We start from the raw sequence: 14,744 nt of genomic DNA, 5'->3' as shown, positions 1-14,744 counted from the left end.
CGTGCCCGCTTGTCCGCTTTTTTTAGTTCACTGACGGATCAAAATATAAACGAATATTTTTGTGTGTAAACTTTGTGATATGTACTCTTGTATCTGTTTGTTCGTTTTTTTAGCGCACACACCCAAGGAATTATTACCTCTCTCTCTATCTCACTCTCTCTCTCTCTCTCTCTCTCTCTCTCTCAAAAAGTGATCAGAATAAATTAAAAAACACATAATCCATAAATAAGTGATAAGAAATAATAAAAAAAAACATGATTAATTAATTGTTTTAATTGTGAGAGACAGTTGAGTCATGAGTGTAGCCAATGCAGTTACAACATATAGGAAAAGCCAGAAAATTCATTCATTACAGAAGCAATGTTGTAGAAAACAAAATCATTATATATCGTGAAATTGAATTTTCCTTGAAAGTGAAATTGGTGATAGTGTTTTTGTGGGATTGAATTTACGGCAACGGTTTCTAGAATGGATCAGTATGAGATCATGGAACAGATCGGTCGCGGTGTAGTTGGGCTTGCTAAGACACTAAAAGCACTCATTGAACATACAATAATGCAATGAAATTAAAGTTATTGAGAGGTTGATCTGGATGAATGAAAAGTATATATACTATCAAAGAATGTGACTGGTAAAACGTGAAATAAAGCAAAATGAATTAAAATGAAAGAGTATAATAACCTGATCGATTCACACCATAATAACTGTTGGAAATCCCCCAAAACCTATGGAGAATTTCAATCAATCTTGATGAACAAGATTGTTATTACCCACACAATGACAATGAAAAGAAAGGAACAATGAAGAAAGAGAGAGTGTATAGAACGATGAAGGAGAAGAGTAATATAATTCTGCAGAGTTTCTCTCTGTTCACAAACTGCGAAAAACTTTTGATTCACTTTGCCACTTCAAAATACTGTGAATTACAAGTGTTGTGAATACTTTATTCACCTTTATATGAAAATAAGGGTTACTCCCTCTATTTATAGATTTAGGTTAACTTGGACCTCAAGCCAAAGCCCAAAACTATAAAAGCCCAAAATAGCTAAGACTACTCAACACACTGGGTGGTTCGACACTTCCTTGCTTTTGTCGAGCAACCTGCTTCGACACAAGGAATTACAATTCAACGCACCACCTAATTCATTGTGTCTAAGCTATCTACATTCATCATAACTCTTAGCCTTCTGAACACTTAGACCTGCACTCCTTTTGTCATGATGTCTGCAATCTGATTCTCAGTTCTGCAGTGTTCCACAATCATCTTCCCATCTGCTACCTGCTCTCGAAGATAATGGAACCTCATCTTGATGTGCTTGCTTCGACCATGTGCTATCGGATTCTTCGCCAGATTGATAGCTGACATGTTGTCGATCTTCATGGTAATTGCTCCATGATTCTTTGTTGTGATCTCTTTGACCAGATTCACCATCCATGTTGATTGGCATGCACAAAGAGAAGAATCTATATATTCTACTCTGCATGACGATAATGCCACTACTGGCTCTTTTCTCGAACTCCAAGCAACTGGTGCACCACCTAGCATAAACACATAACCAGCTATGGATTTTCGATCCTCAGCATCCTACACCAACTTGAGACGGTGTATCCCACTAATTTGCATTCTTTTCCTTCATCGACTATAGGAAACAAAATGCCATAGTCGAGAGTTCCTTTTAGATACCTTAGTATCCTCTTCGTCGCTGCTAGATGTGATACCTTTGGCTTCTGCATGAACCTACTCACCATACCTACACTGTATGCTAAGTCAGGCCTTATGTGACAAAGGTATCGAAGTGACCCAATAAGTCTTCTATATTGGGTTGGGTCGACATCATCTTCATTTGAATCCTTCGACAATTATAATCTGGGCTCAGCTGGAGTCGGAGTTGGGTTGCAATCTTGCATCTCAAATCTCTTGAGAATTTCGCCTGCATACCTTCTTTGGTGCATCATCAAACCTCTATCACTCTTGTAGAATTCGATGCCAAGGTGTAATACCCTAAAATTTACCCTTCATCTTTTCTCGGAAGCATGGGATTGTGTCTTACATTTCATTAGCATCATACTAGGTCATACCCATTGCATACTGCATTAGTAACATGGAAAATCAGGGTTTGATTGATCACTCCTTAACAGAAGGAGCCCGCACAAAGCAAGATTGAGAATTGGACTTCATTTTCCAAATATACAAGTCTCCAGGGTCTCAAGGTGGTCCAGGTATCTTATGGTGGTATATAGTTCATCAGTGGAAGATTCAGAGCTCTCAGAGTGTGCATCTGCATTTAATCAGAAATTAGGGTTTCATGGCTATCTGCAACGGGCAATGTTTGGTGGGAAGAAAAGGGGGCTCATTCATGTCATGATTATAGAGGCATCTTGGCCTAGGAAGATTCACAATTATCTCACAAAGATCCATTGGCAATCAGTGCAATTAGTTCATGATCATTTTGCCCTAAAACTAGGGTTTGGTATAAAATCGGTTTATTTCTGATTCCTTGGGTAAACCTCTTTTTGATGGCCCTCCATATGTTCACAAGGGTCTACATACAAAAAATCAACTCTTTATTTGAGCCAGAGGTGCTTCAATTGATCAATGGAATCGGGAATCAAACAGTTTGGGACAAGTCAACTGTGGGCCAGAAAAGTCAACTCCTGACATTTTGAAAGTGGAATCTCAAAATTCATGCCTAAGGTAGCCTACATGTGAAATTTGATCAAGGTTGGATCATGGATTCATCATTTAATCAGGAGTTTGAAAAGTTACTAAATTTGGAAATAGTTGACTTTCCATTTAGGGCAAGTTTTTTATGGTTGTTGCACCCACTTTAAGCCCATTTTCCATCAAGATGCAAGCTCCATTTGAAAATTTCTCCAACATAAAAGTTGTTCCTCTTGTTTCAAGCTTACTATAGATATAAATTTTGTTTCATTTGGATTAAAATTGAGAAAGTTATGATTGGTCAAAGTGAGACATTATTTTAGGATACTTAGAAAATTTTCTAAGTCCAAAATCTTCAAGATTTGTCAAGACTTATGGGCCAAATTTCTTGCACTTCAAAGCATCTTTTGAAAACACTTTCTTCATAACAATTGCACATTGCCATGTCCTATTTCACAACCTTTTAGAATCATCTCATTTGGATCATTGGTTTGAAAGATACACTCATCTAAAGTTGGCATCATGAACTGAATTTTTAGGCAGCATTTAGGCCAAACTGGCCCAACCATTTTGCAGTTATGGAACCTGAACTTCATGGCCATTTTTCACCTCTTTCCACTCATCATTTCAACTTGTATTCAACATGAAAGATGTTAAGATCCATGCACTTTTCCTACTGTTTGCATTGCCTTGCCATTTGATTACATAATCATCAAGATATATAGCCTCAAAGTCACCCTGTTGGACTGTTTTTGTACTGCACAAGACAACCAAGTCATACCACAAAAACGACCAGCCACATGCTTTTCCTCATTTGGTCATGCACTTTTATGTTCACTCACTTAAGTTTTGCCACATTTAGAACTTACTTTCACCACCTCACTTTTTGCACATTTTTGCACATAACCAAAACCAAGCATTTCAGCCCATTAAAAGCACTTTAAACCCTGAATATTTAAAGCTTGGAAACCCTAATCTGAGAAGGAGAGGCTGCCACTATTTTCAAGCTAAGCAAGAGCAAGCAAGGCAAAGTTCTTGAAGTTTCAAAGCATCTCATTTTCCTTTCATCCCTCCATCTTCAAGGGGCAGTGGACCTTTCATCCACTAGGTAAGCATTCTTTGACTTTTTCATTACTGTTTTTCTATGCTTGCCATGTTTGTTCATCATGTTGTTCATGCCATTGTCATGCTTGTTCATAACTGTTATCATGCCATTACCATGTTTGTTTGCCATTATACCATGTTTGTTCATCATGTTGTTATTGTGCCATGCTTGTCCATAAAACCCTCATCATGAAGCATTGTTTTTAAGCTTGAAGTTATGCTGTTGTTTTCTGGCGGTACCCGTGTTTATATGCCTACCTTGATGTTCATTTTTCTTCATGCTAAAGTCATTATTTTCATCGAAACAAGACACCATTGTGTTCTACTCATTTCGAACTTGAACTTTGCTTTTTGTATCATCTCATTTGGAGCACCATAGCATGAGATATTTTGGTTGGAAGATTGGGCAAATTTTCTGCGTTTTCGCATATGCTGCATGTTGTTAGGGTTTTTTCATTTTGCATGGAAGAGACGACGACGTGTCACGCTCGTAACCATCAGATTCCGCGTTCCGCTTCCAATCCTGGCCATTCGCTGTTATTTTGTCATCTAGTAACTTAAGGCTGGTTGGACCGATTGATACATGTCTACATAACTTGTTTTATTTAAATGTCCATTTTATTTATTTGTCACGCCTGGAATCATGCTGGACCGGGCCTCTCTTTCGCTTGCTGTTCCCACCACCTGCCAGGCCCACTAACACACTTCCATCCTATTTTCATTTTCTCTTTTTAATTTCATTTTTATTTTCTGCCTTGTTTTTAATTAATAAAAATATTTTATTTATTCATAAAAATACCAAAAAATATTTTTCATATTTCTTAATGTTTTATTTAATTTATTTTAATTTTTATTTTCATATTTATTTAATGTTAATATTTTATTTTAATTACTTATTTCAAATGGTTCATTTTGACACACTTATTTTTATTAATTTTATTTTCATGACTTAAAATTATTTTTAGATTCTGATTTTTGGGATGAGAGTTGACCAATGTCTCATGGTCAACCTGACATTTTCTTGGAATTTTATTTCCCATTTTCAATTTATTTTGGATTTATTTTTGACCTAGTTTGCTTGGTTGACTTTTCATTTAACTTCTGTTTTATTCCAATTAATTTATACACTAATTTTCATTATTTTTAAAATCTTTTGGGGGATGATGATATCCTGACCCCACCTTACTTAGTTTAATTTTTCATAATTTTCTTGATTAATTTACTATTTATTCGATAATTTTCAAGTTGACTTGACTTTACAGTTGACTTTTCTATGATTGATGTTTGACTCAGGGATTGCTTAAGGCAATTGAAGAGATCTTTTGATCCTCCATTATCCATCTCATATGCCATATATTAGAGGCCTTTCATATTGATTTTGTTTGATCCTTGCATCATTTCCTGACTAAATTATTCAGTGATCCTTTGTGTGCATATTTTCATCTGTCTGATTCATCTGATATTTTTTATACTCGTTTCTTTCATCCATGCTTCTATTGTATGATTGCTTAACATGTTTATACTTCTCTTGCATTGTCTAATGCTCTTTTATATCATTTTTTGATTCATTTGATTTGATTATATACATGTTTGCTTATCTTATTTGTTTGATATCTGTTGCCTACTTGTATGTTGTATGAGCCACATATTACTATTGTCTGATTGCAATGAACAACCCCCATTCATAACAAATGTACCCATATCCCATGAAGTGTATAATGTTTATTCTTTCATTCTTTATTCATCTGTTAATACAAGAATTAAAACGAACACCCGATAACTATTTCAAAACAAGATCAAAACCTCGATCCAACATCGAGTAATCATTTTTGAAACTTAACAGAACCAGCACGTATTCATCCATCCTTTTGTAAGTCGATTGCTTCATGCATCGCCATTTCTCTTGTAAGTCGATTGCTTCAGGCATCGCCATCTACCACATGTAAGTCGATTGCTTCTGGCATCGCCATCTACCCTTATCCTCTCTTTGCTCCATCCGTCGATTCTTGTTCCGTTTAGGTAGCACCCATTAGGTAGAACCCTTTGTATGATAACATAGGTAGAATTCCCTCATTCTTTTGTATGATAACATAGGTAGAATTCCCTTATTCTTTTGTATGATAACATAGGTAGAATTCCCTCATTCTTTTGTATGATAACATAGGTAGAATTCCCTTATTCTTTGCATGCTAACATTAGGTAGATATTCCCATTTGTAAATTCTAACACATAGGTCCATATTGTATGACAACTCTAGGGCAGAGCTTCCCCATTTTTAGACCTTCCGTGCGTCTCCGATCCTGTGGCATGTCAGTCCGTCCTATTGCAAAGAGGTAACTGCCTAAGACTCGATTCAGCGAGCTGCGACACCTGCTGCTAGGACGTGAGCACATTGCCCACCCTCCTTTGACACAACTGGTGTCTTCCTTTGTAAGTCCATGTTCAGATGGCAATCCCTATGTAGCTGAACTACGACAACTCTGATTCTCATGTTCAGATGAGATACGTAGGCACAAGATGCGATGTCTTGCCGAGTTTGACTGACAACTAATAACTAATCCTTGTTTGCTTTCGCCCTTGTTGCGATTCTTTTCTCTCGCCCTCATTGCAATCGAGACCTTCCCTTTCTCTTGCCCTAGTTACAATCGAGACCCTTGTTCCCGTAGTTAGCTGAACTACGTTTTGCTCTGATTCTCATTCCAGATGAGATACGTGGGCATAAGACGCGATGTCTTAGCGAGCACACTCCTCCTTAACCCATTGGTAGCCGAGCTACGAAGACTCTGATTCTCATACTCAGATGAGATACGTATGCAGTGGATGCGACATCCGTGCGAGTCATTTTCTTTTGACCCTTTCTTTTAGTAAATAGTACATTAGATATACACACACCCTTTAGACGAGAACAGCAAGAGTGGATCCCGTAGAGTACTACGGATGCATAGGGGTGCTAATACCTTCCCTTCGCATAATCGACTCCCAAACCCAAGATTTGGTTGCGAGACCTTATCTTTTCCTTTCCTTTCTCCAGGTTTACTTCGAGCGTTTCCTTTCCCTCCTTTGGGATAAATAACGCATGGTGGCGACTCTTCTGTCATTTTTTTTCTTTTTTCGCCGGTTTTTTTTTGCAGGTTGCGACACAAGGAAATATAAAATGTCACCCAGATCTGACATTTCGAATTCCTTGTTGAGATCATCTTTGAAGTCTTCGATCTCCTTCTTGCAGATACCTGTTATCAACAGGTCATCGACATAGAGGCATAGTATAAGCAATTCACTCTTGCTTCTTCTTACATATACTTCATGTTCAAATTTGAACTTCACAAATTCCTTCTCCCTTAGAAAGCCATCTATCTTCTTGTTCCAAGTTCTTGGAGCTTGTTTAAGTCCGTACAGGGCTTTATGTAGCCTGTACACCTTTCTTTATTTGCCATGTTTCACAAACCCAGCTGGTTGTGCAACATAAACTTCTTATTCTAAGGGGCCATTAAGGAATGCACGTTTCACATCCATCTGACACATCTGCCAGTTGTTCATGTTTGCTAGACCAACAACCAACCTGATTGTTTCGATCCTAGCAACAGGTGCAAAAACTTCATCGAAGTCGATTCCTTCTTTCTGAAGAAATCCTTTCGCCACAAGTCTCGCCTTGTGTCGAGTCACTTCTCCTTTGGGATTCAACTTCACCTTGTATACCCACTTCACATCAATTGCTTTCTTGTTTGGGGGCAATTCGATAAGTGACCAAGTGTTGTTGACTTCGATTGACTTTAGCTCTTCGTCCATTGCTTTCATCCACTTCGAATCTTTCAATGCCTCAGCTGCATTGACAGGTTCGACATCTGCGTAGAAAGCATAATGTACCAGCTCACCTTCTTCATCGATCACATCATATGATGTAATCACACATTCTTGCAATATTGCAGGCATGTATCTTGTTCTTTGAGGTTTACTTGTACTTGCTTCACCTCTGACTTCTTCCTGTCGAACTTCTCTTTCGACTTCACTAGCTGGTTCATCACAAAAGATTCTCACTAAATCTTTCTTGACATTCTCAGTCCAATCCCACTCTTTAAGCTCATTTATGATCACGTCCCTGTTGATCATTACTTGCTTATTCATTGGGTCAAACAACTTGTATCCTCCAGTCGAATGATATCCTATCAGGATCATCTGACTCGACTTATCATCAAGTTTTCTTCTCAACTGATCTGGAACATGTTTATGTGTTATAGATCCAAACACCCTCAGATGACTCTGTCGCATTACGCGAAAAACCGGCGGGAAAAAGAAACAACAGAGCCGCCACCGTGCGTTATTTATCCCAAAAGAGGGAAAGGAAACGCTCGAAGTAAACCTGGAAAGGACATGGTCTCGCGACCAGAGAGAAATGGGATCGGGAGTCGGTTATGCGAAGGGAAGGTATTAGCACCCCTACGCATCCGTCGTACTCGACGGGATCCACGCACAAAAGAATAGAAGAAAGGTTGCTAAAACTACTCACAAACTGCACACATGCTGGAAACAAACACAAAAGGACGAAAGAAGCGGAACTCGGCAGGATATCGCATCCTGGGCCTACGTAGCCTGTCAGACACAGACATCAGAGTCGACGTAGTTCGGGACCGGGTAAACGTGCTCGCTAGGATGTCGCATCCTATGCATACGTATCTTCTCTAACCAGAGAAGAATCAGAGCACTCGTAGCTCGGCTAACGCACGCCAAACAAAATAAAGACAGGAAATTGACTGCCAATCGCTGGACTTATGTCAGACTCCACACCAAAAGGCAAACCTGGAAACTGAATGCCAATCGCTGGACTTACATCAGACTCCGAACCAACTAACACACACAGGAAACCAACTGCCAATCGCTGGACTTATGTCGGACTCCAAACACACACAAAGGGACTGAAAACAAAAGGGCACTCGGAGAGATCAGCTCATCTCCTGCCTACGTACCTCATCTGGTATGAGGATCAGGGCGACGTAGTTCCCCTACACAGGGAAAGAACTTCTAACCTAAAAAGAGACAAAGGGAGATAACAGACTACTAGGGAGACTACGACTCGAGCCTAGAAGTTGTCATGCATACGATCCCCATGTTGAGGTTTCTATCCTAACTTGCACAGGAAGCAAGCTAACCTAAACAACACAGTCAAACACAAGCACAAAAGCAAGCACACACACTATATACAAACAAGTGGCTCACACAAGGCTAGGCTTTAGTCAATGGGTCACATTAACCTCGATAAACAAGCCAACTGGAATAGAGTGTGGTTAGCTCTTAACCCTAACATTGAGAGTTAGGGTGAAGCAGATGAAATGGGAAGTGAGGATAAGGTCTCACAGCTCTTATCCCTGGCCTGGGAGAGCTTGACTCGAATAGAAAGTGTGGGAGTCCAGAATGTAGGAACTCTTCTCCACAAGTGACTGACACAACAAGATCTTGGGTTCTTATTCACAATGCATCAACACACGGTGTGAGCAAAGTGAATGACACAACTGAATAGCAGGGGATGGATTGCACATCCCTTTTATTTGCCAATTGCCTCTTAAGAGGTCTTTACCTGCTTTGCACAACATTAAACATTCACAAGCATTGCCTCTTAAGGAGGGCTTCAGACAGGTGCCTGCCCACATAACAGGACAGGTCTTCCAGACTACATGAAGTCAGGAGTTATACCTCAGTGGTTAAGCAACCCACAGGCTAGCAAAGCAAGTTCAAAATGAACTCAGAGCAACTTAGGTACCTGTGAAAAAATCTAAACCAATCAGTTCAACTGTACAGACAAATGATCGCGACTTTATGAGTCGAATTTGGGGTACAAACTGCAAGTGCACAGTTCTATCGCGTAGTTTTAAAAGATATCGATCCCACAGGGACTTATGAATCGATATACCGTTTTCTAAGGTTACTTCGTAAAGCTAAGGCGGATAATACTTTGATTGTTTTGGGGGAAAAGTTAAAACTAAAATAAGATCTAAATTAAATATCAATTAAGCGGATATCGGTATGTAGTTCGTCGTAATTAGGGAGTCAAATCTTCGTTGGTTTCTTGGTTTTAAAATAAATCTTTTCAGTAGACACTATTGATTAAAAGCCTTTTCTCAAACTCTCGCTCTGTTGAATAGACTATGACTTTATATTAACGTAGCTGTCACTTATTAGTTAAGTCCAAAATCACTTTTTGAAAACAAGAGAATCTATAGAAACTCTTTTTAAGAAAACACTAATCGTTTAAACATCCTTGTCTCAAACTCTCGCTCTGTTGACTTAGATTATATAATTAAATTCAAATGCTTAACTCTCGTCCTCACATTCAACCTTTAAAAATACTTTTTGAAAAGGATTAGAATTTAATTAACTCTAAAAATTGCTCTCGCCCTGATCTAGAATTAATGTTCAATTTACACTGTCCAGTTAAAAACTCAAACTTTCGTTCTATTGATTTTAACTTCTTTAGTCTTTTACTCTCGTACAAAAACCTTGGTATTAAACTTGTAAATTGAGACCATAAAAAGAGTGATTTTATTTTTAAATAACATTAAACCAACTTAGTTTTGATTCCTCCATTCCGCTTACTCTACATACCGATACCTAAATAAATTAGCTAGACATGCTAAACAGATCTAAATAATTATCATGCATAAACAAATTCATCTCAGGCAAATAATATAAATCAACAATAAAGCAAGGCATATATAAATTCAAACAATAATTAAAGAACCTGAGTAATTAACAGCAGTCTTGAACACTCCACCACAGACCGGTTGGATTTGTTCTTGAATTCTTCAATCAGACAGGAAAATAAAAGTGAAGGAATAAAAATCTAGGATATAACGTAAGGTTAGATCTAGTAAAAGATACACAATAGTTTCCGGTGTAGAAACTATTGTGCGAAAAATTAATTAAGTGCTTAAAAGAATTGCTGGAAAAGAAAATAGAAATTGCAAAGGAAAAAAAATAAAGACTGTAAAAAAAATAATGCTGTAAAGTTATGCTTGTACTGCTGGAAGAGAAAAAGCACGAAAAAGAGAGACGGCGAAGAGAGAGTCTCTTCCCGCAGGGTTTGCCAGAAGCTACTATTTATATTGGTCACTTTTTGTAACTGTTTCCAATGGTTTTCCGTGTACAGAGTCTTCACGTTGCAATGGTCAAGCGTAACAATAGGCCTCAACGTCTTTGTTGCGCTTCTGAAGCCAAAAATATAGGAGAATGGTGTGACGTCCGTCACACCCTGTGTTACGCTCGTAACACAAGTAGGCAGGGCGTGACGCTCGTCACAACTTGTGTGACGCTCGTCACAGGCGCAACGCCTGTGCTTTTGGGCTGGGCTTTGGCTTGGTGGAATTTGCTTCTTTTCATTTCTTTTTGCACCTCCTTTTCTTCCTTTTTCACTTGTGCTTCAAATAAGCTACCTGAGACAAATAGAAAGAAAATACCGAGTAATATCGAATAAAATGAAATAAATCGAAACAAATAATAATACACTTTAATTAAATCAAGTCCAAAAAATGTGATATTATTTCGTGTTATCAAACTCACCCATACTTAGATCTTTGCTTGTCCTCAAGCAAAATACAGTATAGAAATCGCTTAAAAATTTAGCCAGGTGAAATTTCAAAACACACATCAATTCGTACTAGGTTGCAAGTAGATTAGAAGCAACTTGAGTCTAATCTCGACATCAAGAACAACCGTTACCGCATCTGATAATCTTACCTCATGCAAACCAGTTCGAGTCATGCTATTATAGCTAGCCTGGTTCTTTTACTCTTATTTCACCCGTTTTCATTCTAGCGAAATCACATTAAGCCCTTTATTGTTTCGCGCACATAGTGGAGTGACCGGTTAGTGATTCTGATCCCCTTTTTAGCTTGAAGCTCTGGTACAAGAGTCGGATAACTTCGTTATTTAGTCCATTGCGAATTGCGGGGGATCAGACTGTAGTCCGCCCTACCAAGTTCAGTACCAGATACCTGCTGAACCAACTCATAATGGATCTTTCGTATGTGTTTTTGTATGATCTACAACTTTTGGATTAAATGATCTGGTAAGGATCACCTAACTTAGTTAGTGCATTTCCTGATGTATATATATATATATATATATATATATATATATATATATATATATATATATATATATATATATATATATATATATATATATATATATATATATATATATATATATATATATATATATATATATATTATTATTTTGGGAATCATTCACTTATATTCATCGGCCCTCCACGTAGTTTGCTATTAAGATGGTGCTGACTTCTTGTATAAACTATTCGGGGTTACTATAAAGTTAAAAGTCCAGGGACTTGTATAACATGTGCCTTTCTGATCTAACATGTTGAGGTTTGTTTAGAGTGTTGGGGCGGTAGTAGTTTTTGTCTTAATTTGTCTCAAGTTCGATGAAATAAGCAACCTTTATACTTACTGAGTGTGTTGAATTTTTGTTATGGCTCATGAAAATTTTTGAGGGAATAGATAATAGAAATTTTCCACACTAGGGACTTAACTTAAAATAAATCTATATTATAATATTTTTTTAGGGAAATAACAATGAAAAGAAAAGTACATACTTGAAAAAGGGAAGATAGAAAGAACACGGTTTTCCCCCCCATACTTAAATGAAACATTGTCCCCAATGTTTCAAGGAAAACAAAAGGAATACAAAAAGAAAAGGAAACTAAAGTCAATGCTGCCTTCCGCCTCTTGTTCTTGGACCTGGTGATCGTTGACGTACTTCTAAGTCGTCAAACCTGCTGAGCAACTCAGTGAACCGCTGATCGGTTATAGCATTCCTCGCTTCCTGTTGTTGGTGCATTTGGCGCATCATTTGCATCATTTCGAGGTTCTGCGCTTGCATACCATCAATAACATCCATGATGTCGTCGTTGGTTGCAGGCCTTCTTCGTCGACGACGTCGTGAGGATGGACCAGCTGTATTATCGGAAGGGTTGAGCGGGACTGACTGTTGTGTAGGAGCCTGATCACCTTGCTCCATTTCTTCAAACTCGTCTGTGGACGGATTTGCATGTGAAGGCTCGGTAGCTTCGGGAGCATTCAGATCATAGATTTGGCGGTTGGGGTTGGTGACATCTGTTAGGGCAATGTTGGGTAAAACAACGCTTGGGACTTCCTGGTTGTTCACCATAAGGTAATACCCTCCGCCTACTCTGTTCTTAATTAGGCGGCTGGACCGACAGTAGCTTATGTCCATAAATAGGGGAGGTAAAGCTTCTAAAGTTTGGAGTTGGTCCCCTAGGTTTAAGCCAAGTGCTATGGTGGTGATTAATCCACCAATTACAAAAGGTTGACGGCCTCTAGCACATAAGGTGCGGATATGATAAAATAGGAAGGAGGCAGCGTTTACCTTAGTATCCAGTTCGAAGACGCAGTGGAGGAAAAATAATTCCTTGGCGTTGACTTTGCTGTTGTTCGGTCGACCAAAAATAGTGTTTTGCAGGATGCGGATGAAGTACCAGATGGTTGGGTTATGTATATTGGAAACGAGTAATGCGTCCCAGTTGTTGGTTTCCACACCTGAAATTTTCCTAAAGAGGTCGAAGGCGTTGATGTGCCACTGGGAGTTTGGAGGTATTCTAGGGTGGACTTGACCTTCTACAGGGAATTGTAGCATGTTGCTCAATTGGATTTGGGATAGGGAGTATTCGGTGTTGAACATGCGGAAGGTTGCGGTACCGGTTAAGTACTCGTCTTCACCGGTGGGAGTGTTGTACGAATAAGAACTTAAAAATTCTAAGGTTAGGGATGGGTAGGTAGGTTGATTATGAGTGTATAGAAAGGTTAAATCAGAAAGACGGAGCATCCATTCTATACCTTGAAGTAATCCTAATTGTTGTAAAGACGTTAGATCAGGATACCTGGTAGAGGTGACACCTCGTTGCTGGAAACGCTCGAACTGCTCCCTTTGATAATTATCATCTTGGGATCGGAAGATGATGTTTCCGAAATTTTGATTTCCCGCCATACTGATGAATGAGTTGGAAGAAGTAAAAGGAAAGAAAAGAAATGTATTTGATTTTATAGAATGGTGGTGATGTAGGAAGAAAGGTATGGTGGGTATTTATAGGAAAAAAATTGGAAGTTGGAAAGGGAGTGGTTGAAAAGTAAATAAATGTGGGTAAATGTGAATAAATGGGGAAGGTAAAAAGGTGGGATGGTGTAACGGTCGTGTCCCAACGGTTAGTAACGTTCACATAGCCAGACGGTGTCACGCTCATGACAGGGGTGTTACGGGCGTCACAGGCACTTTGTGTGACGCTCGTAATGGCGTGTGTGACGCTCGTCACACAGTCATCCTGGCAACGTACTTTGTTTTTACCATTATGTTTTATTGTTGTTAATTTGTTATGCATATGTTTATTTTATTTTGCTATTGTGATACTTTAAATTTCCCTTGCATGCTATCCTACTTTCCATAATATATATATATATTTTTAATAGGTCATGTAGGTAGCAACAGTAGAGAGCATTATTGATAGATATTGCATAATTCATAATAAAGTAAAATAAATCAATAGCTTCATAAAATAATCATAGTGTAACATTGGAAGACAAAAGCAAAAAATGCGAAAGAGAAACAAATACGAACATAATTTGAAACAACATTAATGAATAATCTAACTAAAACTAAATAACTAAGAAAAACAACTTCTATCCATCTGCATAATCTCTGGCCGGAGGAACAAAGGAGTTAACACGGTTTAGCAACTCGTGGAACTGATTTGTCATACTGTTCATGTATCCCAGAAATTCTTGTCCCATGTTAGCTAACTCTTCTCTGAGGGCGTCTTGTTCTGACATCAAGGCTTGAATGGTGGTGTTATAATCAGCTCCGGGCATATGATGTCTAAGATCTGGTATTGCCGATTTTTCGGTCTGAACAGGTTGAGGAGGAGGATCAATATCATAGTAACCAGATGGTGTCTGAG

The sequence above is a fragment of the Lathyrus oleraceus genome, chromosome 2 (assembly GCF_024323335.1).
Source record: "Lathyrus oleraceus cultivar Zhongwan6 chromosome 2, CAAS_Psat_ZW6_1.0, whole genome shotgun sequence".
In the NCBI taxonomy this organism is placed as follows: Eukaryota; Viridiplantae; Streptophyta; class Magnoliopsida; order Fabales; family Fabaceae; genus Lathyrus; species Lathyrus oleraceus.
Note: the sequence above shows the minus strand (reverse complement) of the source record.